The sequence below is a fragment of the Arvicanthis niloticus genome, chromosome 18 (genome assembly GCF_011762505.2).
Source record: "Arvicanthis niloticus isolate mArvNil1 chromosome 18, mArvNil1.pat.X, whole genome shotgun sequence".
Classification (NCBI taxonomy): Eukaryota; Metazoa; Chordata; class Mammalia; order Rodentia; family Muridae; genus Arvicanthis; species Arvicanthis niloticus.
Genome location: NC_047675.1, coordinates 24,609,207 through 24,632,615, shown reverse-complemented (window position 1 = coordinate 24,632,615; position 23,409 = coordinate 24,609,207).

Here is a 23,409-nt window from a genome sequence, read left to right as displayed (position 1 = left end):
AAAAATTTTAAGTGTTTTAATTATCACAACAGGATCAAGTAGAATACCTTTTCGCATTTGTTAAAACATCAATGAATTTTAAGTTCTATTTGGAGATTTTTTCCCCATAAACAATGTATTATTTCATTCTGAAAGGGTATATAACATAAAAAACAATGACAACTCAGAAGTTGGAAAGTAAGTCACTAGTCTATACTTGGAATTTCTTCACCTACTGTATATTCATACTCTCCCTACATAACAAGATAATAATAGATACCCTAAGACAATCAGTATGTCAGCAAATCTGTCAACATTTCCTTTCTCAGAAGCCCAGCCATCAGGAAGTGAGAAAATTATATTCCATTATCATATTATCTATTAATTGTTTGGGTAAAATAATACTTGTTCACAGTGTGAGAAATTTTTTGATTGACAAATGGGAAATGCATAGACAAGTTATATATTTTAACCAAAAATTTCTTAGTTATATGAACAGTCACTCACATATTTAAAAGATATTAACTGATTACAGAACTTGGATAGTAAAAACTTTGCCAAAACCAATATGCATAATGCACTACTTTTCTTCATTAAGTATTTTTAAAGGATTTAGTTAATATTGTTCACTGAATGTACATCATGATCAAGCTTACATTCATGTGAGTGTGTGAAGAATCCCGGTGAGATGAATAGTGAAAAACTGTGCAGTCACATAACCTTGAAAAGATAGCTAACTCCCCTTTTAGCTAGAATGCCTTGACTTATGTAATCAAAGTTTAGAACTTGTTGTAAGAAAGGAAATAAATATGTTTAACTAGCATCGTTTTCTATGTAAATAAATTTTATATTGTACTACTGTCTTTGCCATGTGGACGTGTTCAAATGTTCCTACTACTACAGTGGATGTATCTAACCCAAGATAATAGCTAATCATATGTATCTGTATGTTTACACTGGTTGGAATTATTATAAACATTATAAATATGCTTTCTATATGTATCTGTGGTAAATTATAACTTATACATTATCTTTAGCTTATAAGTCAAACAATAGCACCAGCATAAACATTGAATGTAGCAAAAATAGTTAGCTTATGGGTTAATGTTAAAGGAAAATAAGTGATACTTGAACACCATCACTGTGGGTTGACTTGTGTGTGTGTGTGTGTACCTTTTTGCTGTTATGTGTGTATTGTGCATATGTACATATTTGCATGTGTGAGTCTATGTGTGTGGAAATAAAAGGTTGATAGTGATTACTTCTTTGACTGTTCTGTATCTCATATATTGAGACAGATCTCTCACTTCTATCCAGAACTCTGGGATTCCCAAGTCTAGCTTGGCATCTAGCTCATGTAATTCCCTAACAACTTCTTTAAGCAAGAGTTAGAGGTATATCCTGCCCCCCAACTGGCACGTATGTCAATACTGAGTATCCAAGCTCAATTCTCCTACTTACATGGCTGAATTAACTCTAGGAAATCACTGTGTTATTTTGACAGTGTATGTGATAGCCAACCAAGCTAATAAGTGGCAAAAGATGGATGTGGACATAGCATGGATACAATGAAAAAAGTCATAATTCATATCCATTGTAAAGAGACTGGAGTCTTGTGAACTTTCAATACAATACATAATACTTGAAACAGTGTGAGAATTAAAACTTACAAATTGTTTACTTGTGGAATTTTTTCACTTAATGTTTTTCTAGGACAACAGGTGACTGCAAAGATTAAACTGTAGATAGCAAAAAAGGCAGATAAAGAAGACTAGTATATACCAGTTGACACTCCACTATTTATACATAAGTGGAAAGACCTTCAATATCACTGTCTTTTTACCATGTTTTCTCTGTGGAACTTTAGGAAGCTTACAATCTGCTGTCTATTTAAAATTTGCCCTGGTAGAAACCAGATTCTCCTTACTGATCAGCTGGGGTCACTACAGTTCCTTGTGCCATATCAAAGTACTGTTTACTCATCTCAAGAGTTTCATGACAATTACTTAAAAATCGAAAAAAAAAATAAAGAATGACAGCTAATGGGACATTCCTTACTACATCATAGACATAGTGCAGATATCAGGAATTAATCTACAATAGCAAAGAGGCTAAAACTTGTAGCACTCAGCAGTTTGCAATCTTTCTACAGAGACTGTTAATGCCTTCCCCAAGAAGCAACACCTTTTGATGAAGGCAACCTAATTCTGTTTAAAATCAATAAGGTCTGTTACTTTATACTTTGAATATTAAGCTTGTAAATGAAGAACAATTGCTTAACATTATATCAATTATATTGAATATAAGGAAGGTATCTGAGTCCCCCCCCCATCCTACCCCAGTCCCTAAAACAACTCACTTGAGCGTGAAAGTCAATTTACATTCTTTTTTCAAGTCTAGGAATGAAATTTTCATTTTGTGTCATATTCATAGAAAAACTCATATATAACTCAGCAGGGTACTCACGTGTGCTTAGAAACAATATTAGGTATGGGAATTACCTTTTGTACCATAAAGACAAAATTACTCACTGAGAAATAAGATTTTAAAGGATCTCCGGGAAGCAAACGAGGAAAAAAAATGATACAGAATTTCATCCACGATTGGAACTGTGGTATTGTTCATCTGCAGGCTTCTCATCCCTGCTGTATCAATTTTACATCTCTACTTAGATTCTCTAGTCTCCCAGGAGCATGAGTAAGCTGTTAGATTTTAATGAAGACATGTAACAGAGGGAGCCATGGGGCTAGAAATATGAGTTCGAATCTTACAAACTGTTTCTCAGGAATAAAGGCATGGAAGATTAGGTATAAAGGGATTACAGATACAGGTGCAGTGAAAGCAAAGTAAATTTAGTTAATATGGTGCCATAAGCATTTTCCATGTTCTTATAAGATTGTTAAAATTATAATTCCAATGATCACATAATATTTTATCAAGTGGATGCACTGTAGGCTATGTAACAAATTCCCAGTTAGAGACATTCATGGTTTCTCCCCTATTTATGACTGCAGCAAGGTGTGCAGCAATAATTGCCTTCCGCTTAAGTACATCCCATTTTCCCCATACCTTTTTCGTATGCAGAAAAATGATATTGTTTTACAGTCACAGGAGAACATTTATTAAATCACAATTTGTAAATATTTTTGAGCTCTTACTTGTACATCCAAGTCATTTACCTAATGAGTTATTTTTTTAAAGTAAGACTCCCTTTTAAAGTGTTTCCCTATATCTTTTCAAAAACTGACTGTACTCATAAATGTAACCTAGGTTAAACTGCATTATACATAACTTGATTGAAAATCATGCTTGGATCATATGATAAAAATGGACTCATAATCTTGTATTTATCTCCCCCACACAGTGGCTCACTCTTTTCTACTGATATATAGGTGAAACATAGAAATACTTTATGAGTCAAGAAATGTTGGCACTTGGGGGGAGTTCGTTTGATATTTTTTGTTTTATTTGTTTGTTTTGTTTCATTATTACTTAAGATCGAGAAAGATACCAATACCAGCTACCTTTAAAAAAATAACTTGACCACTTTATTATTTATTTGGCTTTCAAACATGCCTTTTTAATTCAAGAAAGTCCTACTTGAAGGATGTCGGAAGTAACTACACTAAGTTTGTGAGTTTGTCAAAACTAGATGAAAATACAGCAACAACTTAAAAACAAACATTTTAAAATCAGTTGTAAAAGAGTCATGTGCAGAGTTATATTTTGTACAGTCTATATGGGCTTCTTTAGTGGTTCCACGTTATTAATGAGGACCGTGTTCATTCATAAGAATAAAATGCCATGGTGAAAAAGTAATTTCAGACAGGAATCTAAATTTTAGGCTAGAACAAGAAAGTAGGCTTCAGACATGAAAATGATCTTGTGCTAAGACAGGGAAGTAGGCTCAGATACTTTGGTCATCCTGATAAGCTCTAAGAAACAGTTATCCCAGGAGTGTTCATGTAAATCTGTTTAATACCTTGCTTTTTCTTTGACTATTTGTGTTTATTTTCTTGCTTGTTCCTTGACTATTTGCATCTATTGAATTGTTAGACCCTCAACCTAGACCTGACCTTAATATATGCATGTAATCAAAATGATATAAAAGCAAGAAGGAGGAGGGGGATGAGATAGGGGGTTCTAGGGAGGGGAAATCTGAAAAGGGGATTACATTTGTACTGTAAATAAATAAAATGTCCCCCCAAAAATGCCATTGTTTACATGAGTATTATAAACATATCTAAAGTCATCATATTTGGGCAGGATGCAGTGACCTGAGTACAACATGCCCTATAGTCTTGGGCATTTGACTATTGACTTCCCAGTTGTTCATGCCGTTTGGAGAGGCTTAGAAGGTGTTACCTAAAATGCCTTGAAAATGTCTTGAGAGGATGTTTAAAAGCTTGAGTCATCTCCAGTTTGCTTTCTCTACTTGTGCTTAGGGTTCAAGATGTAAGGTCTTAACTTCCAGCCTCAGCAGCTAAGCCTCCACTTTGTTCTCATGAACTCGTATTTCTCTAGAGCTCTCAGCAAAATTACTTACTTTTTAAATAATTGTCCTCAGTCACAGCATTTTATTATAGTTATGGAAAGGTAAGTAATTACAGAAAATAAACATGAAATTTGATATCTTGTAAATGTACATACAAAATTTTGTTCCACTCCAGTGGATAACTCCATACCCATATGCATATGAGCAGCATCAAATGGACTCAGTGGATTAAAAAAATAATGATTAAATGATGATTAAAAGACTACATAATTCTATCACATACTGTAAATCCTGGGTTTAAGTTTTGAGAAAATTGTTTAAATTTTCTGAAACTATTTCTGCTGAATTTTAGTATGCTGTGGTTAAGTCAATAATGGCCATAAAAAAAAATACTAAGACATGTATTTTAATTAATATTTCAGGTAGCTTTTGTGTTCTCCAATCAAGGAGAAATTTATTTATTTAGGATAGTCATAGTTATAGAGCTCGTATTCAACATTGTGATAATGACATAACTCAGAGTCTAAGTGTCAGAAACATAAGCAAATGCAGATGCTAACAGTCTTGAAATTAATGCATAATTTAAATCTATTAAAAATAAAGACCATAATAAACAATTCTTTAGATAGAGTTCCACACATGCCACATAATGTGTTTCTGAGGACTCCTATAGCTACTGATGATGGGTCCACTCAGAGACTCTCAGAAAGAACTGATAGGCAAGTCTGACAAAATTCCTTTGAGAAAATAAGGTCTGAGTTCTCAAGGAAAATAACTCAGAGTTTTAGATGCAAGAAAGAAGAAAACTCTTTCAACAAAAGATGGAAACAGAAAAATAAATGTATATAGCAAACATGCCACTCATTAAAACACTCTTATATTGCCAAAGTTGAGGACCAGCTGGGGTTGGTTGTGTATAGAAATCTCTTAAATTGTAGAACATTAAAAAGCATTGTGATACATGCCACTAATCACCACTGGTTGGAGTCTGAGGTGAAAGATCATAATTGAACTTTGTTGCTCTACAACATGGCCCTATCCAAAATATACGTAAGTCAGTGAATCAATCAATAAGTATTATTTTTAAATGAATTTGATATGTAAGCCTGCCATATTTTTGACACAAGCATCTTGCTGTCTGGAAGAAAAGGAGTAACCACAAATACCAAGTCTTTACATGAAGAATGTAGAAAAGGGGGTGGAGGGGAACACAGATCAGTTTTCAACTGCTAACCTGAAGGCATCTAAGCTTACATCGACCAGATGTGTAGACTGAAGAAAATGACCCATTCATGTGTTTGCATCTGACAACTCTAGTCAGCAATTAGAGGATCTTATTTCATTCATTCAACCTTAATTAATGGGCTATGTTACAAGATTTGTAACTTGTAACTATGTTACAAGAATTATAAAGTACTACACATGACTCTCAAACAATCTCACTGATGTGAAAAAAAATCACAATGAAGTGAGATTTATGACAAATTGTTTATAAAATTTTAGCATAATTAACAAGGTAGCTCAAGTTATACATTTCCATTTCATATAAAAATAAGAAAAATTAGTGAGAATGTATAACATTATATGTAAGGAAAGTGATGCGTCTTTCTGCTGGGGAGAAGAGTTCTCATAATGAAAAAGTCTAAAGAGACCAGACATGAGAATGCATGGTGATAATACTGACGCTTGAGAGGTAAATACATGTAGATCAAGATACTGAGAGCAACCTGGGGTGCTTAGTGAGTCTATGGCTAGGTAGAGGTATCTAACAAATTCTAACAAAGATCTAAGAATGTATATGGGCGGGAAAGATGGCTCAGGGGTTAAGAGCATTGATTGCTCTTCCAGATGTCTTGAGTTCAATTCCCAGCCAACACCTGGTGGGCTCACAACCATCTGTAATTAGATCTGATGTCCTCTTCTGGTGTGTCTGAAAAGAGCTACAGTGTACTCATATACATAAAAATAAATAAATAAACCTTAAAAATAGAATGTATATTACTATAGGAATCTTTATCTACCATATATAAATCAGTGTGTTTGATATCCAGTCCCACAAAAAGGAAGGCTACAGGCATAAAAGAGGGATAAATAAATTTCTTATTGAATGTCTTTTATATTTCACCAGACAGGTACACATATTCAGGTAGAATCTTTTATCCACATGTGTTGGACATTAGATTCTGGTCTTTGCCTAATTTGACTCTATCATCCAAAGATTTTCAAATCCTGTGTCTAGACTTGACCATGATATTCTATAAAAGACACTGATGCCCCAACATGCAAACCAAATGTAGTTAAAGAGATGAATACTTGACAGTGACTTAGCAGAAATTGACCCTGACAAGGCCATTGTGCTTTATTTTTCTCCTGAGTTTTATAGGTACAGTTAGTAAAAGAAAGAGCACCTTCTTCTAGTACTGTTGTTGCTGCTGTTTTGTTGAAATTAGATTCATGTACTCTAAAAGCAAGTGCGAGCAAAGCCTTCATTGTTTTTGTTCCTATGAATTAGATTGATGATGTAAAACTTAGCCTGTCTACTTTTTCCTCTCTGGTAAACCTTATTAAATCACAAAGGCTAGCAGGACACATCCCAGTGGTGGTACCTGACTAACCTCTCCTCACCTGTATATAGCTGTCTGCTCCTTGATGCTTCTGCATTATGCAAGTTCCACCAACACTGGCACTATTTCTATGTACCAGACTCAGGACTCTAGCCCAGAAAGAATTGCAAATACCCTGAGGTTTTCATGTCAATGTTTTTCTTAATTTGAATAAAACATTATGATATTTTTATTCACAGATACTCCTGGGTCTATGCAGATGTTGATATCCTAATGCCCTATCCAGAAAAAAAAATGGGAATTAAAATGCCACAACTTTGTGTACTGCCTTGGCAAGTTCTGTACTGTGCACTACAGAGGATTCTTGTACTCCACTGCCATTACTCTATTTAAAGATATTATATAAACCCCCAAAAATATTTAGAAAAAGAATATTTCACTTTATTAGTTTCTCTAGGAATTAAATGAGAAGTTGGGTCTAATAATATCACTAGTCCGTCTGTAGAGAATAGAAACAATAGAAGCATGTGTATAGACAAACATTTAGTGGCCATTTAACCAGTAACAGGCTGTAAAAATTATCTTCAGATTAAGAAATGGCACATAAAACTAATATTATCTCTGACTGAATTTGAAATTGTGAATCTAAGAAGATGTTCACCAGGCAATAACATCAGTGCTCAAGCATTAAGTTTTAAATCCAAATCCCCAGCACCCCTGTCAAAGCCAATGTACTTTTTGGCAAATGTCCACTTATCAGTGAGTACAGACCATGCATGTAAGTCTGGGTTACCTCTCTCAAGATGATATTTTCTAGTTCTATCCATTTGCCTGCAAAATGCATGTCGTCCTTGTTTTTAATAGCTTAATAGTAATCCATTCTGTAAATGAACCACATTTTCTGTATCCATTCTTCAGCTGAGGGACATCTGGGCTGTTTTCAGCTCTTGGCTATTATGAATAAGGCTACTATGTGTGTTGTAGTGCGGTGGAGCATCTTTTGGGTATATGCCCAAGAGTGGTATAGCTAGGTCATCAGGTAGAAGTATTTCCAATTCTCTGAGGAACAGACAGATTGATCTCCAGATTAATTGTACCAGTTTATAATCCCACCAGCAATGAAGGAGTGTTCCTCTTTCTCCACATCCTCCTCACTTGAGTTTCAGATCTTAGCTATTCTGATTCATGTAAGGTGGAATCTCAGGGTTGTTTTGATTTGCGTTTCACTAATGACTAAGGATGTGGACATTTCTTTAAGTGCTTCTCGGCCATTCAGGATTCCTCTGTTGAGAATTCTCTGTATAGCTCTGCCCACCATTTTTTAATTCTGTTGCTTGGTGTTTTCTGGAGTCCAACTTTCTGAGTTCTTTGTATATTTAGGATATTAGTTCTCTATTAGATGTAGAGTCTGTGAAGATCTTTGCCCAATCTGTATGTTGTCCTTTGTCCTACTGAAAATGTCCTTTGCCTTACAGAAGCTTTGCAGTTTCATGAGGTTCCATTTGTCAATTGTTGATCTTAGAGCCTGAGCCATTGGTGTTCTGTTCAGGAAATGTAAGCCAAAAAGTACAGAATACCCATGATAGAACTCACAGACTGTATGAAGTTTAGCAAGAACAAAGGCCCAAGTGAGGCTGCTTCAATTCTACTTAGAAGGGGAAGGAGAACAATCATGGAAGGCAGAGGGAGGGAGGGACCTGGGTGGGAGAAGAGAGATGGAGAAGAAAGGGGGCACGATCAGTTATGGGGGAGATAGGAGAAAAGCCCAGAGGACCAGGAAAATGAATGGAAATATGCAGTTGCAGGGGGTGAGGTGGGAGAGAACTTCTAGAAAGTCCCAGATCCTGGAATTTAAAAGGCTCCCAGGACTCAATGGGGATGATCTTACCTGAAATGCCCAACAGTGGGGAGATGGAACCTAAAGAAAGCACCTCCAATAGATAGACAGTTCCTCCATTGGTAGAATGGGGCTCTCCACCTACCTTCAAAATTTTTGAGCCAGAATTGTTTCAGTCTAAAAGAAATGCAGGGACAACAATGGAGCAGAGACAGAAAGAAAGAACATCCAGTGACCAGACCAACTTGGGATTCAACCCATGGACAGGCACCAAACACTGACACGATTACTGATGCCATGTTGTGTTTGTAGAGAGGAGCCTGGGATGGCTGTCCTTTGAGAGGCGCTACAAGCAGCTAACGAAGACCAATGCAGATACTCAGAGTCAACCATTGGATTGAAGTCAAGGACCCATTTGGAAGAGTTAAGGGATGGATTAAAGGAGCTGAAGATGATGACAAGCCCATAGGAAGAAGAGCAGTATCAACTAACCCAGACCCCTCAGAGTTTCCAGAGACTAAGCCACCAACCAAAGAGCGTACATGGGCTGGTCTGTAGCCCCCAGCACATAAGTACCAAAGGACTGCCTCGTCTGGCCTCAGTAGGGAAGGATGCACCAAATCCTGTGGAGACCTGATAGCTCAGGGAAGGGTGATGCTGTGGGGATGTGAGGTGGTTGAGGAGGGTATGTGGCTAAAGGAGTACCCTCTCAGAGGCAAAGGGGAGCGGGTATAAGTTGAAGGACTCTGGGAGGGAAGACTGGGAAGGGGAGCAATATTTGGAATGTAAATAATAAAATAATTTAATAAAAGCAAAAGGAAAACAAAATCCAGTCTAATAGCTTGTCTATGTTACTCTGACTGGGAGGTAGAAACAGGTAGATAGATCCTAGGGATTTCTGGCTTGCCAGCATGGACTAATTACCAAGCTCCAGGTTTTTTGAAAAATTCTGTCGTTTCTCAAAATGATAAATGACACAACCAATCAAGGAGGACAACCAACTATAACCTCTGCCCTTCGCATGCATACCCATGGGAGCACACATGCACTTGCACACTTGCACACACACATGTGTGTACAAACGTATAAATTAAAGCAACAACAAAAATGCAGAGGACTCTCATGTATGCACATAGCTTGTACTCATACAACATATAGAAGAAAAGTCTGTTTCCATGCTACTCTTAGATTTATTTATTTAATTTTATATGGGTAAGTGTTTTCATGTATGGATTTGCACCACATGCATACCTAGTATCCTCAGAAATCAGAAAAGGTTATCAGAAAACCTTGATCTAGATTTACAGGTGGTTGTAAACTTTGATGCAGCTACAGGAAGCCAAATTTGAAATCTCTTCAAGACTAACAGTTCTTTTAACTACTAAGAAATTTCCATTTTTTAAAATTTGTATTTGGTTTTATTATTTTATGAGTTTGCTTGTATGTCTGTGCACATATGTTCCTGGCACCTGTGGCAGACAGAAGAGTTTACTGCATCCCCTGGAATTTACAAATGGTTCTTGGATCCTATACAGGCAATGGGGATATAACTCTGGTCTTCAGGATGAGCAATCAGTGGCCTTAACTGATAAAACTGTCTCTCCCCTATGTGCCTACCCAATCAGATAGACCCATGCATTTGTTTTCATTATATAAAGGAACCAGAATGTCCTATTGACTCCATGTTGTCATGTATAACTAAGGGATTACCATCACAGAGTGATTTCACACAACTTGTCATTAATATAGATGGAAAGAACTTGAAAACATTTAGTTTGGAAAGATCAAAAGAAGAGGATATGGCTATACTCAAGTATTATAATGTCTGCTAATGGGGGAGGAATTTATATTATCTGGTATTCAGAGTGAAGGTTTGAGAATCTAATTCCCTAAGTAGATAAAAAGGTTTTCCTATCAAGCTAAATTTGTGCTTCCAACAGGCATGTATTCCTATTCATTAAAGGCATAGAAGTAGACAAGTTGGAGGAAATCACAGTTCAGATAATTTAAGTGGTTAAAAGATGTCTTTAGTATGACTGATTATGAAATTCTATCATCCTAGTATTTTGGACAACCTGATGTCATATTTAGCATTATACAAATAGCTGAGTTGGATATTTCTTTCATGATCCTTATTTAATTACCAGTATTTGTGCTAGGGATCCTTTAGCATCAGGCTCCATACTAATATTTGAGACAAAGTAGTTTATTTAGCTAGTGCAAGAAACATTTCCATGAGATGGATAAGTGACAGAGGAAAGAGTTAAGAAGTCAACTATAGCCTAGACTCAGAAGGTCTGATACGAAATAATATAAACTAGGGGCTCAATCACTACATATGAATACAAGTTGGGGCATGCTTATTACAACAACTGGCAATCACTAGTTGCTGAATGAACCATTGCTCCCTGACTTTCCTCTTAACATGCTGGGGGAGTTCTCCGTGGTTCTAATATTTTGCCTTAAACAGATTCTAGTGGTAGACAGAAGGATCCATAAAATGGAATCCTGAATCCTGAGAGAGAGATAGTCTGGAGAGGGGTAAATTTTTCCTATCTGCTGTTCTAAATTTTCTGAAAGTCTACGATTCTGAAAGTCAGAATCCACCTGTTACTTAAGTCACAGCCAACATTAGCCTGACTGCCAATGGAGTTCTTCTCAAGTGCAGTCACTTATGTTGTGAGTTTAGTAAAGCACAGCTATTTTTTTTTATAGAAAAACATATAGCAGGTAATTGTACAATAAGAACTGATGATCAACAAAATGGTTCAAACAATCAGTGCCCTCAGACAGAGTTTGCTGTTATTTTTTGAGATTATTTACTTATATATTTGTGTACACAAGTGGTTGTATATATGTGTGGGAATACATGTATATGTGTATGTAAGGGATCATACCCCTTGCCTGTATCCAGAAGATAGGATTAGGTTTTCCCTTCTATCACTTTCCTTTGAGGTCCTGTCTCTAACTAAACCTAAAGCTCACATTTTGACAGTTGGGCTAGAAACTAGCAAACCTCAGCAATTATCCTGTCAGAATCCTTCAGTTGGTGTTACAACTTTGTGTATAATGCAGGGCTTGTTACTTGGGTTCTCAGATCTTCATGATTACAAAGAAAATACTCTCAATCACTGAACCACCTCGCTACTGCCAGTACCATTTTTCTTCAATTAACAAACGTTCTTCTTTTTTGCTTCAAAATGAAGCATAAAAACAGAAATGAAAGTATCATAAAGTTTTGTGATTATGATGGCCCACGTACTCACAAACTCATGCACATGTGCACACACATGCACATACATGTACTTGATGAAAGAATCTTTAATAAGTTACATTAAAGGAAGCTACTTATATATAAGGAATTTATATGGTTATAAAGCCAAGAAAAAGCAGTCAAATTATAAGCAGTAAGTTTTCTATCCAGGTCAGAATATGATCATATAACAATTTATAAAGAATTGTGATTCAGTCATTTTGGCTGGGGCAGACACATAGCTAGCCTGTTCCTGTAAAGACACCATATTGTGAGCAATCCTAGAGGAGCCACTGCACTCAGAGCAGCAGATAAGAACCCCCCCACCCACTACCCTATGCTCCAGAGTTACGACTGGGAGCCTGGGGCATTCAGGACCCATCAGCCACCCAAACCTCCACCCCTCCAAAATACCACTCCACTCTTCCCCTTGCTTGGTCCTTCTGGTTGGGGCAGACACCTAGCTGGTTTGCTCCCATGAAGACACGATATCCTGAGCCATTCTAGAGGAGCCACTCCAGTCAGAGCAACAAAAACAGAAACAAAACAAAACAAAAACAAAAAAACAAAAAAACAAAAACAAAAACAAAAAAAAAAAAACCCCACTGCACTCAGAGCAGCAGGATTTCAGGATCCCAGAGGCAGCCTAAGTCTTGGGACCTCTTCCACCCAGGATCTTAGAATCACAGGACAACAGAGACATCTGGACTCTGAGGTGTACTGACACAAGCAAGATAACTGGAAAGACAGGCTCCAGTCAGAGACAGTGCAGGTAACACTAGAGTTAACCAGATGGCAAAAAGCAAGTGCAAGAACATAAGCAACAGAAACTAAAGTTACTTGGCATCATCAGAACCCAGTTCTCCCAACATAGCAAACCCTGGACACACCATCACACTGGAAAAGCAGGATTCAGAATTAAAATCACTTATCATGATAATGATAGAGGACTTTAAGAAGGACATAAATAACTCCCTTAAAGAAATACAGGAGAACGCGGGTAAACAGGTAGAAACCCTTAAAGAAGGAACACAAAAATCCCTTAAAGAATTGCAAGAAAACACAACCAAATAGATAAAGTAATTAAACAAAACCATCCAGGATCTAAAAATGGAAGTAGAAACTATAAAGAAATCTCAAAAAGGAAAGAAAGAAAGAAAGAAAGAAAGAAAGAAAGAAAGAAAGAAAAGAATACTCAGGAGATAGAAAACCTAGGAAAGAGATCAGGATGTAAGCATCACCAACAGAATATAAGCTACTAAAGCTCAAAGCACACATTACACCTCACACAATAATAGTGGGGTATTTCAACACCCCACTCTCAGCAATGGACAAATCCTGGAAACAGAAACTAAAGAGAGATACAATGAAATTAACAGAAGTTATGAACCAAATAGATTTAACAGATATCTATAGAACATTTCATCCTAAAACAAAAGAATATACCTTTTTCTCAGCACCTCAACAAAACTGGAAAATTTGGATGAAATGGACAATTTTCTAGACAGCTAGCAAGTTCCAAAGTTAAATCAGGAGCAGATAAATCATCTGAACAGTCCCGAAACCCCTAAAGAAATAGCAGCAGTCATTAACAGTCTCCCCACCAAAAAAAAAAGTCCGGGACAAGACAGTTTTAGTGCAGAACTGTATCAGACCTTCCAAGAAAAGCTAATACCAATTCTCCTCAAACTATTTTACAGAATAGAAACAGAAGAAACACTACCCAATTTGTTCTGTGGAGATACAATCACACTCATACCTAAACCTCACAAAGGCCCAACAAAGAAAGAGAACTTCAGATCAATCTCTCTTATGAATATTGATGCAAAAATATGCAATAAAATTCTCACAAACCAGATCTAAGGACACATCAAAACAATTATCTATCATGATCAAGTAGGCTTTATCCCAGGAATGTAGGGATGGTTCAATATTTGGCAATCCACCAATGTAATCTACTATATAAACAAACTCAAAGAAAAAACCCACATGATCATCCCACTAGAGGCTGAGAAAGCATTTGACAAAATTCAACATCTCTTTATAGTAAAAGTCTTGGAAAGATCAGGAATTCAAGGTCCATACCTAAACATAGTAAAAGCAATGTTCAGTAAGCCAGTAGCCAACATCAAACTAATTGTAGAGAAACTTGAAGCAATCCCACTAAAATCCCACTAGACAAGGTTGTCCACTCTCTCCCTACCTATTCAATATAGTACTGGAAGTCCTAGCCAGAGCAATTAGACAACAAAAGGAAGTAAAAGGGATACAAATAGTAAAGGAGGAAGTCAAAATTTCACTATTTGAGATGATATGATAGTATGCTTAATGTATACTATCATTTTTCATAGTATTTTTGCATTTTTATATTCAGCAAAGTGGCTATAAAATCAACTCAAATAAATCAGTAGCCTTTCTCTACTCGAAGGACAAACAGGCTGAGAAAGAAATTAGGGAAATAACACCCTCCACAATAGTCACAAATAATATAAAATACCTTGGAGTGAATCTAACCAAGTGAAATATCTGTATGACAAGAACTTCAAGCCTCTGTAGAAAGAAATCGAAGAAGATCTCAGAAGATGGAAAGATCTCCCATGCTCATGGATTAGCAGGATTAATATAGTAAAAATGGCCATCTTGACAAAAGGAATCTACAGATTCAATGCAATCCCCATCAAAATTCCAAATCAATTCTTCATAGAGATAGAAAGAGTAATTTGCAATTTCATTTGGAATAACAAAAAACCCAGGATAGTGAGAACTATTCTCAACAATAAAAGAACTTCTGGGGGAATCACGGTCCCTGACCTCAAACTGTACTACAGAGCAATAGTGATAAAAACAAAAACAAAAAACAACAAAAAAAACAAAAAAACAAAACAACAACAACAAACTGCATGGTAATGGGTACAAAGACAGGCAGGAAGATCAATGGAATAGAATAGAATTGAAGACCCAGAAATGAACACACACACCTATAGTCACTTGATCTTTGACAACGGAGCTAAAATAGTCCAGTGGTAAAAGAACAGCATTTTCAACAAATGGTTCAACTGGAGATCAGCATCTAGAAGAATGCAAGTCGATCCATTCTTGAATCTTGTAGAAAGCTCGAGTCCAAGTGGATAAAAGACCTTCACATCAAACCAGATTCACTGAAACTAATAGAAGAGAAGGTGGGGAAGACCCTCGAATACCTAGGTACAAGGGGAAAGTTCCTGAACAGAACACCAACGGCTTATGCTCTAAGATCAAGAATTGACAAATGGGACCTCATAAAATTGCAAAGCTTCTGTAAGGCAAAGGACACTATCAATAGGACAAAAAAGCAACTCACAGATTGGGAAAAGATCTTTACCAACTCTACATAGATAATCCTGATAGAGGGTTAATATTCAATATATACAAAGAACTCAAGAAATTTTATTCCAGACAACCAAATAACCCTATTAAAGATGGGGTACAGTGCTAAACAAAGAATTCTCAACTGAGGAAACTCGAATTGCTGAGAAGCACCTAAAGAAATGTTCAACATCCTTAGTTATCAGGGAAATGAAAATCAAAACCCTGAGATCCTACCTCCCACCAGTCAGAATGGCTAAGATCAAAAACTCAGGTGAAAGCATATGCTGCTGAGGATGTGGAGAAAGCAGAACAATCCTCCATTGTTGGTTGGATTGCAGGCTGATACAACCACTCCGGAAATCAATCTAGCAGTTACTCGGAAAATTGAACATAGCATTACCTAAGGACACAGCTATACTGTAATTCCTGGGCATATATCCAGAACTTGCTCCAATATATAACAGGAACATATGCTCCACTATGTTCATAGCAGCCTTATTTATAATAGCCAGAAGCTGGAAAGAACCCAGATGTCCTTCAACAGAGGAATGGATACAGAAAATGTGCTACATTTACACAATGGAGTACTACTCAGCTATTAAAAACAATGAATTTGAGAAATTCTTAGGCAAATAGATGGAACTAGAAAATATCATCCCGAATGAGGTAACCCAATCACAAAAAAAAAAAACATGGTATGCACTCACTGATAATTAGATATTAGCCCAAAAGCTAGCAATATCCAAGATACAACTCACAGACCACATGAAGCAACCACATGAAGTGAACAAGGAGGACCAAAGTATGGGTGCTTTGGTCCTTCTTAGAAGAAGTAACAAAATACTCATGGGAATAAATAAGGAGACAAAGTATGGAACAGAAACTGAAGGAGGGGCCGTCTGGAGACTTCTCTACCTGGGTACCCATCACTTGTGCAGTCACCAAAGACAGAGTCTGTTGTGGATGCCAAGAAGTGCATGCTGACAGGAGCCTGATATAGCTGTCTCCTTAGCGGTCTGCCAGAGTCTGAAATATACAAAGGCGGATGCTCACAGCTAACCATTGATCTGATCATGGGGTTCCCAATGGAAGAGTTAGAGAGAAGACTGAAGGAGCCAAAAGGGTTTGCAGCCCCATGGGGAGAGCAATAATACCAACCCACCAGAGCTCCCAGGGTCTAAACCACCAGCCTGGGAGCACATAGGGAGGAACCCATGGCTCCAGATGTATATGTAGGAGAGGATAGCATTGTCAGGCATAGGTGGGAGAGGAAGTCCTTGGTCAAGTGAAGGCTGTATGCCCCAGTGTGGGGGAATTCATGGGTGGGGAAGTAGAAGTGCAAGGGTGGGTGGTGGCACATCCTCATAAAACAGGAGGGGGGATGGGATAGGGAGTTTCTGGAGAAGGAATGGGGAAATGGGATCACATCTAAAATGTAAATAAAATATCCAATAAAAAAAAAGAATTGTGATTCAAAAAACCAGATGGTTAATCTCCTATTTTTAAAAATGAATACTTCTGAACTTCTCATAAATATGTTCACATGCATTCATTGCCAAGATTACTTTTAGGAGGCATGCTCCAAGTGAAACATCACATGTGCATCCTCTCATTTCCGTGAAAAAATATAAACAAATACTTCTATACTTACAACTACTCTTGTATGAAGATATTTCTAGAAAGATACAGAACTTTTTCACTTATCCATACTTTGAAATGGACAAATTTTGAGAAGGCAATTTATATGATCTCCCAAATCACTTAAAAGTAATTACTCAAACTCCAATGCTGCTTTTGAACAGCAAGGACATTTTCTTGTATGACATGGCATAAACAAGAATTATCTAGACCCTCGATCTTCTACGCTATTATTTAATCTTCAAACAATTCAGGTTTTATAACTATCTCACTGAAGTTTTGCTGACTGTCCCCAAAATTTCTTTGTATAGCAAAAACATTTAGTCTCAGCATTGCACTTAGTAATAGATCTCCATTCACTGCCTATGAGCTGGAAAGTTAGTTCCACTATCTTTTTCCACCTTTATAATTACAATATTTTTGGAGACTATGCTCAGCTTGAACTGAAGATTTGTATTTTCCAGCACTAATTGATTTTGATATTCATGAAATACATCCCTGCCAACATCATTGCAGTGCATGATTGGGTGGCCCTAAATTTCAATGTACTACATTATTGTTGATACAAGGTTGAACAGTGTATTAAAGAGGTACCTGAGATTTCTCTAACTATAGTTATTTTCCATAAGCCATTATTCTTCCTTCTTATGTATATGGTAGGATTTCTGTCCATCTCAAATATGACTGACCTAGAAGATGTGATAAACCTACTTTAGTAGGTTCCCTTTGGACAGCAAGATGAGTTTATGTAAATATTTCACCCATCATCAGATGTTCAATTATTTTATTCAAGCATTTGTGTCACCTTTATATTAAATTCCCTGTGTTCTAATTTGGTCCAGCATTTTTACCTAGTGTGATGTCAATATTGACAGAGTTGACTCCATAATCTACTATTAGTGGACATGTCTTGCCATTGAATACTATCTTCATTTGAATATTGGGGGTTATTTTTGCCTTTTTCAGTCTTGATAACAGCATTTTCCAATATTCCTTGATTTTATCTAGTGGAAAGAAATGTTAGGAAAACATGGTGTGGGCCCTAGGTGTACTTTCTGCTCCCAAGTACAGCTGTATTCCGGCCCATTCAGTGGTGGATTTGACACAAGATTATTTACACAGATGGATTTACAAAACGCTCATACATAAATTTATATGTAGTCAACATATGTATGTATCTATTGTTATAATCAGTAAGTTAATACCAATATCTTACAGTCCAAAAATCTGTGCTTTTTAAGCTTTTCTACAATTCTGCATTTAAAACATTGCTGACAAACAATAAATTGAAAAAGCTCCCATTTAACTGGTACCATTTTGACCCAAATTGATCTCTTTTCACCTGTTCTCTCCTTCACGTGGAATAGTAGTTACCCTCTGCTTCACAACTGACTTTAAACCACCTGCATCTTCTCCACTCTCTGAATACACTGCATCTTTCCCTCCTGAAACCTTACCCTCCAATCAGAAAGCTTTCCTGCCCCTTCAGATACACTCTTCATATTGCTTCAGATCTGACAAAGGCACTGGCCCTTTAGGGACATCTTATTCTATTAAAATACCTATTTTAGTTGGTCTCCTTTTTTTCCCTTTTTTTCAAGACAGTGTTTCTCTGTGTAGCCCTGGCTAGCCTGGAACTCACTTTGTAGACCAGGCTGGCCATACACTCAGAAACCTGCCTGCCTCTGCCTCCCAAGTGCTGGGATTAAAGGCATGCACCACCACTGCCTAGCCATTAGTTGGTCTCCCTAATGATATTTGATAATCATAGCAGAAACAACAAAAAAGAAAGAGCAAATTTAGAAATGTAATTCCTCTATAGAGGAAAAAATATTGGTACTGAAACAGGAGAGGAGCTGTGATTTCTTTGTATATACCATTTCATTTTTGTCATTGAAATATTCAGCATAAATTACACATGCTATTACTTTTCCAATTTGAAAACTATTTTAGAAGAATCTGGTGTGTGAACAAATGTGAAATTGTAATGTAAACCTTCTAACTGATAAACAGTAATCAGTTTAATTGAATATAGTTTTAGAATTATGTACTTATGTTTTCTCTTTTAAGCAAACATGAAAAAAATATTGTGTAAATTGAGTTGCTGAGAACTTACTATAAAAATACTATGTTTCTGGATCAGTCCCATCTGAAATTCATGAAAATCCTACAGGGTAGCTAATCTTGTGTGTCAACTTGACATATCTGAGAAAAGCAAACCTCAATTGAGGAATTGCTGTTGGCAGATTGGTCTTTGGCCATGTTTGTGAGATATTTTCTCGATTTCCAATTGATGTAGGTAATCCCACACCACTGTGGGCAGTGTCATCAGACCATGTAAGTAACTGTAGCTAAGCAAGCCAGAAGAAGCAACTCAAGAAGACGCATTCCTCCATTGTCTCTGCGTTAGTTCCTGTCTGTATGTTTCTACCTTGATTGAGTTCTTGTACTGATTTCTGTCATTAATGGATTGTTGCCTGGAGTGATAAAATAGCATGCCTTGTCCCAGCAGCAGAGAAGCAAACCAGGATGCCTAGAATACACTTTGAGAGTCAGAACAAATGCAGGACATTGTTTTTATTAAATATGAAACACCAAAATCATCACACTTAAACAGTTCATATAATAGTGACGCAAACTAAAAATATCATGATTCCATTCCCAGATATTCAAGTCCATTTCTAGAAACCAAACACAGCACCTCAACAATGGCACTTCTAATGGCTCTTCTGAGGTTAATTGCTCTAACCCTGAGGTACCCTGAACTTCAGCAGGCAGCCTAGTCCTTTCTTGTGTACCAAAAAGTAAAAGTCTCAAAAAATAAGAAGCTGCCAAAACCCAAAATTAGAGTGCTAAAAGACATCTTCATTGGAAAAAAATTATAAATATTCATAATTTTTAGAGCAATCAAGATGTTGATGTTAATATTAGAGCAATAACTTTAATTGTATTTCAGCAAACGGATGCCAATTAGGAAACAAATTATCTCATAGAAGCATGTCTTGCACAGTTTTGCCCTGAAGGTAAGCTGAGGGCTATGTCAGCTTCCTGAATTTTAATGCACAAATGAACACCTCCAAAATTATTAAAATTAAAAATAAGTATTTAAAAGGCTTTAAATTATGCCAAAAATAAATGACAGCTCCGAGCTTACTATTAAAGACAAAGCACTTCCTCTCATAGATTATAAAAAGAAACTTACTTGCTACAAGGAGGTAACTTCTAAGTAAAGAAGGGGCCATTTTGTCTGTTCCTTCAGTGACAGATTTGAGATGCCACATCATATCTGAGGAAGCAAAGAGAATGATGAATTGCCACATAAGTTTCATATGAACTTCCTAAGCTTCCTAAAATCCCACAATCTCACAATCAGCTTTTACTCAAGCTTTTACAGAGCTACCTAAGAAAGTTCTAGTATGATGGTGCTACAAGATAAGAGATAAGCATCAAAGGTGACTATTCCAAGAGATTCTGGTTAACTAGAAAAGTGGTGCTGCTGTATGCTCTGCACAAGCCCTAATGTAGCTAACTCAGTGATGCTATCTCTTAAGGCTCAAATTCCAGAAAAGGCACTGTCTCATGTGGCATATACATGGTCTGTATCAGACAACCCTTGTGCAAATTCCAAGCTTGAGCCGTGGAAAAGTCGTTCTTCCTAAAAATAAGGATATGCCTTATTTCATAAACATGTCTGTGCTATTAGTTCTAACAGAATTAGTCCTTAGCAGAGTGTACAACAGGTGGGGACTTCAGGGCTCCTTGATTTTATGTGAGCTTGGAGCATCCATTCCCATGAACTAGTGAAGTCTAAGGCCTGCTGTGCAAGGAGAACTATTTTTCTCATGGACTATTCTATCTCTGAGTCTTTCCTTCTGCATTTGTCAAATGGAAACAAATTATAGGCCAGCTCTTCCTTTAGGTTCAATGAACAATTCACTCATACATACTCTACAAATAAAGCTGACATTTCTGGAGTAAGATTGCACTTTGCATATTTAACCTAAAATTGTACACTATATATTATGTAATGGTTTGAAAGAGAACATCACCCATAGTGATATATTCATATATTTGGTCCCCAGTTGGTAAAACCGTTTTGAAAAAATGGAGGTGCAACCTTATTGGATGAAGTATGTCACTGATGACAGACTTTAAGTTAGGTATTTCTGGTCATGGTTGTATTTCATAAACGTGAGTTCTTAACTACTACTCCACTACCCTGTTTGCCTGGTTGTTCTCATACTCCCTGTCATAATCAATATGCATTCTAACCCTCAGAACTGGAAGCCCCAAAATGAAACAATTTCTCAATTTGTTTTAATAAATAAATTTTGAGAAAATTTTGAGAAAAATTTTGAGAAAAATAAAGTTCTCAAAAACAAATTTGAGAACTTTATTCAGATACTGCCCCAGTCCTTTCTCTGTTCTTTCTTTTATGTTGTACAGTGACTGTCAAGATCCATACTCTAGAGCAGCAAATGACTTAGCATATATTTGTACATTTTTAAATTTTGAATTTTTATTCACATTTTACTTACAGAGTTACCTATAGCTGGTAAGAGAATATTTTCTTGACCTCATATCATCTTTTTAAGAAATATGAAAAACTGTTCTATAGCAAGTTGGTGGCAAAAGATTCATACATAAGTAGAATCAAAGTGAACATTACATTACATATGTGATTTAAGTAGCTGAAAAGATTTAGAATGTTAGCTCAGATTTGTAGAAAAGTGTAGCCATGATATATCATATAAAAGCATTGGTCTTTATTGCAAATGAGATATAAATACCTGCCCTTAACCAAAGATTAGGTCACCAACAAGTATGAATTTCCACATCAAATAAAGCCATTAAACAATGAATATAATGGAGATAGTGGCAGAGGACTGGAAGTTTCTCAGTCTAAAATGATAGACAGAAACAAAGACTGGGAATTTCTTCTGCATACACTATTCTTTTCTTCATATGTCTATGTGATCATCATACCTCTACACACTTTGACAAACTTGTTTCATTTTCTTACTAAAGATTTCAACAGCTCATGACTTGCTTTCAAAGCCACTTTCTAGAAATTGCTGAACAAACTGAAAAGCATTTTGTTTTACTTTGTCCCAAAAGTAATGAAACAACAAGTATTATCTTTGGCATATCTTTCCAAGACATGAGCTCATGTTCAAATGATGAGCTCATGTTCAGTTCAATACCAAGTCATGTCAGACATGAAACCTCTGGCATCAGCCTGATTTCAGAAGTGAGGGTTAAGTTGCCTTCCCTGCTCATTCCGGAAACACTAGATTTGCAGAAGCACCTGCATTTCAAATGCATCACTGCAACTAACTCCTCAAAGAGGCCTTTCCAATTGCTAAGCAAGGGCAATCCAATCTGCTGTCAGATGAAAATATGTGGAGGTCCCAGTTCTCTGCCTGCCTGCTGTGATTGCACACACATTGGTCAGGACAGTAATTCCAAGAGCTACTCAAGCAAATTATCAGAACTATGATGAGATGCAATCTCATGCCACTACTAACAGTTGTCTAAGACCGTGGATACTCTGCAACACATCCAGACTTTTATATTCTTAAATGTGTAGCTAAGATAGTAACAGCTTTATGGACTGTGCCAGCCAGAAAGTATTTGGAAGCTTTAAATTAGCCCCACAATTCCAAGTCTGAGAATCTGTTTTCTTGAAGATAGCTAACTGCCAACTTTCTCACACAGGCTATCTTTGAGGCATAAAATTGAATGTACCACGATGCTTGGTGCTTATATTTAGTTAATTGTGGGTGCAATCAGCCAATTGAGGACACAATTAGACACTGCAATTAGCTGCTGTGGTCCAAATTATTGGAGAGAGGCAAAAAAACAGGAGGCTCAGTCAAAGCCTCCTTAAAGATGCAGGTCTGTGGATGAAATCACTGATGGAAGACATTCAGATGAATATATCCATGAAGGCAAAAGAAAGTGAGAAAATAGCATAAGCTGAAAATTGTTTGTAGAAAAGTAAGGAAGTAACAGTATAACTTCACATGTGCATACAGTTTACAAATCTGTGTGCAGAGCATCTTATCCAAAAATGTGCTGTAAAATAGTAACCATGGCATACAAGTTTGAGATAGAGAAGAATAAAAATGATTCCCACTCGTTTATGCCACCTCACTGGGGTCAATTGCCCTGTCTTTTACAGTTCCACCATTTCAGAAGACTGTAGCGAAAATAACTCATTAGTTATCAGATCCATTTTCCCAAGATATCAGTTGTCCACTGCCATTCTACTTCATTCTTTTAAACACTCTTA